The sequence below is a fragment of the Dendrobates tinctorius genome, unplaced genomic scaffold, assembly GCF_039654945.1.
Source record: "Dendrobates tinctorius isolate UK_male_01 unplaced genomic scaffold, ASM3965494v1 ptg000070l, whole genome shotgun sequence".
Taxonomy (NCBI): Eukaryota; Metazoa; Chordata; class Amphibia; order Anura; family Dendrobatidae; genus Dendrobates; species Dendrobates tinctorius.
Window position 1 is genome coordinate 83180001 of NW_027361738.1, and position 5405 is coordinate 83185405.

A 5405-nucleotide genomic window follows, 5' to 3' on the forward strand; every position below is an offset into this window, starting at 1 on the left:
GTGATCAGGCGGAGAGCAGGGGGCGAGCTACGCGTAATGTCCGGGGGGCAGCGACAAGCACAGCTCTGCTATACCGCGCACAACGGCAGGGGAAGCGAGGACACCGGGGCTGCACACACTACACCAGGCAAGAGGGCTGCACACGACACACAGAGCTACACATCACACATACACTATACACATCACACATACTATACACATCACACATACACTATACACATCACACATACACTATACACATCACACATATACTATACACATCACACATATACTATACACATCACACATACTATACACATCACACATACACTATACACATCACACATACTATACACATCACACATACTATACACATCACACATACACTATACACATCACACATATACTATACACATCACACATATACTATACACATCACACATATACTATACACATCACACATATACTATACACATCACACATATACTATACACATCACACATACACTATACACATCACACATACACTATACACATCACACATACACTATACACATCACACATACACTATACACATCACACATACACTATACACATCACACATATACTATACACATCACACATACACTATACACATCACACATATACTATACACATCACACATATACTATACACATCACACATATACTATACACATCACACATACTATACACATCACACATACACTATACACATCACACATATACTATACACATCACACATACACTATACACATCACACATACACTATACACATCACACATATACTATACACATCACACATATACTATACACATCACACATATACTATACACATCACACATACACTATACACATCACACATACACTATACACATCACACATACACTATACACATCACACATACACTATACACATCACACATATACTATACACATCACACATACTATACACATCACACATACACTATACACATCACACATACACTATACACATCACACATATACTATACACATCACACATACACTATACACATCACACATATACTATACACATCACACATACACTATACACATCACACATATACTATACACATCACACATATACTATACACATCACACATACACTATACACATCACACATACACTATACACATCACACATACACTATACACATCACACATACACTATACACATCACACATACACATCACACATATACTATACACATCACACATATACTATACACATCACACATATACTATACACATCACACATATACTATACACATCACACATACACTATACACATCACACATACACTATACACATCACACATACACTATACACATCACACATATACTATACACATCACACATATACTATACACATCACACATACACTATACACATCACACATATACTATACACATCACACATATACTATACACATCACACATACACTATACACATCACACATATACTATACACATCACACATACACTATACACATCACACATATACTATACACATCACACATACTATACACATCACACATATACTATACACATCACACATACACTATACACATCACACATATACTATACACATCACACATACACTATACACATCACACATACACTATACACATCACACATACACTATACACATCACACATACACTATACACATCACACATACTATACACATCACACATATACTATACACATCACACATATACTATACACATCACACATATACTATACACATCACACATATACTATACACATCACACATACTATACACATCACACATACTATACACATCACACATACTATACACATCACACATACACTATACACATCACACATACTATACACATCACACATACTATACACATCACACATACTATACACATCACACATATACTATACACATCACACATATACTATACACATCACACATATACTATACACATCACACATATACTATACACATCACACATACACTATACACATCACACATACTATACACATCACACATACACTATACACATCACACATACACTATACACATCACACATACTATACACATCACACATACACTATACACATCACACATACTATACACATCACACATACACTATACACATCACACATATACTATACACATCACACATATACTATACACATCACACATATACTATACACATCACACATATACTATACACATCACACATATACACATCACATACTATACACTATATACATCACATATATCTACTACACATCACATACTATACACATCACACATACATACACTATATACATCACATATACTATACACATCAGACATACACTATATACATCACACATACTATACACATCACACATACACTATATACATCACACATACTATACACATCACACATACACTATATACATCACACATACTATACACATCACACATACACTATATACATCACACATACTATACACATCACACATACACTATATACATCACACATACTATACACATCACACATACACTATATACATCACATACTATACACATCACACATACATACACTATATACATCACATATACTATACACATCAGACATACACTATATACATCACATATACTATACACATCAGACATACACTATATACATCACACATACTATACACCTCACACATCCACTATATACATCACACATACTATACACATCACACATACACTATATACATCACATATACTATACACATCACACATACACTATACACATCACATATATGCACACAACACACATGGATTCATCACACAGACCTACATATCACACATAACTACACATCACATACTGTACACATCACACATACATACACTATATACATCACACATATCTACACATCACATATACTATACACAGCACCAGAGGCGTAGCTAGGGTTTTGGTTCGGGGGGGGCGAAACTTCTGAGTGGGCCCCTAACCAGAGAACCTCAGCAGATGACCGCGCTGTTGACAAAAATAATCTATATAATATATATATATATTCCATTATTGCGGCGTCAGCGCGGCCCCCCAGTGCGTGCCGCAATAATGGAAGAGGGAGCGTCACATGAGGCTCCCTCTCCCATCATTACCCTCTTCCTCTGACATACAGCGGTTGCGCGATGTGTCGCGTCCCCGCTGTGTGCCGGTCTGACTGCAGCGCAGCTCCTGACATCAGAGCAGAGCCGTCGCCGAAATCAGCATGGGAGCGAGGAGGAGAGGTGAGTATAATTTTTTTTTAAATTTATATATTGAGTCCTGGTTGCTTGATTATGATACCCCGTATGATGGGGGGAGGCAGCTTGATACCCCGTATGATGGGGGGTAGTATGATACCCCATATAAGGGAGGGCAGCATGATACCCCATGAGGGGGGCAGCATGATATACCCCATATGAGGAGGGGGCAGCATGATACCCCGTATAAGGGGGGCGGCATGATACCCCATATAAGGGAGGGCAGCATGATACCCCATGAGGGGGGCAGCATGATACTCTATGAGGGGGGCTGCATAATATTCTGAAGGGGCTACATTATAATCTTTGGGGGGGCTGAATTATACCATATGAACGGGGCTACATTATAGAGAAAGAAAGAACAGAGAGAAAGAAAAAGAGCAGAGAGAGAAAGGAAGATTACAGAGAAAGAAAGAACAGAGAGAGAAAGAACAGAGAGAGAGAGAAAGAAAGATTAGAGAGAAAGAGGGGAAAGAAAGAAAGAACAGAGCGAAAGAAAGAACAGAGAGAGAAAGGAAGAGGGGAAAGAAAGAATAGAGAGAGAAAGAAACAGAGAGAGAGAAAGAAAGATTCTATAAAGATACCATAGCAGCCCGGCTCCCATTGTAGTGCCTACCTGAGCCTCCTGATGCAGGACATATCATGATCCACTCATATGCCCAACATCACCGAGTCCAAGGCGATCCCGCTGTCCGCGCTGTCGGAGACGGTGATGGATCTGAAGCATTCCCTGAGGTGCCTCCATGGATCCGTCACAATCTACTCCCGAAATTACCTCATTTCCGGTCAGCTTCCAGCATGTCACTTCCGGTGGAACGTCACGTGCAAATTTTAAAGTGCTCCTCGGGACTCTGCTGTGTACTCCTGTGTCCACGGGAAAAGTAAGTTCCTGACCGGGGCAGACTCTTTCTCAAAATCGAGACGGTTGGGAGGTATGAATGCTCCCCACCATACACCTCATACACACATGGTTCCACTTTCTATGCCCCGTACACACACGGCTCCACTCCGTACACCTCGCACACACACGGCTCCACTTAATACATACATGGCTTCAATCCGTAAACCTTGCACACATGCGGCTCTGCTCCGTACACCTTATACACACGCGACTTTTCACCGTACACCTCGTACACACGCGGCTCCGCTCCTCCGTACACCTCACACACACGCAGCTCCGCTCCATACACACATGGCTTCACTCCGTAAACCTTATACACATGCGGCTCTGCTCCGTACAGCTTGTATACACGTGGCCATGCTCCGTACACCTCGTACACGTGCGGCTCCATTCTGTACACCTCATACACACACGGCTCCTCTCCGTACACATCCAGCTCCGCTCCGTACACGCACGGCTTCGCTCCGTACACCTCGTACACACACACGGCTCCGCTCCATCCACCTCATGCACACTCAGCTCTGCTACATGCACCCTGTAAACCCCTCCTGACCCCACACATACTTACCTCATCCAGCACCATGACAACCAGCACAGCAGAGTCCGGCAGACACCAAGAGGCAAGGCTGAGCGCACAGGACCTGTGATGAGGTCACCGGAGGGGCGGAGTCAGGGGTCACATGATCAGGGGTCTGGACAAAGGCTCCTGATCATGTGACCCCTGACTCCTCCCCTCCTGTGACCTCATCACAGGTCCTGTGTACAGAGAAGAGAGCAGGCAAGCGACGCTCTGAGTGGCGGGGTGGGGGGGTCTCAAGCTAGGGCGAGGATGGGGTGCGTGTGGGAGGGTTGGAAACTATAACCGCCGTGCCCGCAGAGGGTCGGCGGCAGGAACAACAGCCAGCTGGCAAGCGGCCAGATGAGCGGGCGCTGTCGCCCGCGGCCCACATGACAGCGGCCCAGCGGGAAAATGCCCGGTTGGTTATATTACCAATCCGAGCCTTCCTGTGGCAGCCGGAGAAGACAACATACGGTAGCAGCGGCAGAGCAGGGAGATGATCGATTGTCCCTCTCTGCCGCAGATACAGTAATTACAGGGTAAATCCGGGTGGACCCCCTCAGAGCACGGGGCCCGGGGCGACCGCCCGCTCTGCCCCCCCCCGGTAGCTACGCTACTGCACAGCACACATACTATACATATCACACATGCATACACTATACACATC

The 5405-nt window shown here is 43.3% G+C and overlaps 1 protein-coding gene across 1 annotated transcript in view; it reads right to left on the bottom strand.

Moving 5' to 3' along the window:
* CALCR (calcitonin receptor) overlaps positions 1-93 on the bottom strand; it is a 287061-nt gene extending 286968 nt beyond the window's left edge. The window contains exon 1 of the mRNA XM_073582041.1: positions 1-93. This exon is cut by the window's left edge and continues 392 nt beyond it. The gene's annotated coding sequence lies outside the window, so the exon portion shown is untranslated.
* Between the last annotated feature and the right edge of the window lie 5312 nt (positions 94-5405).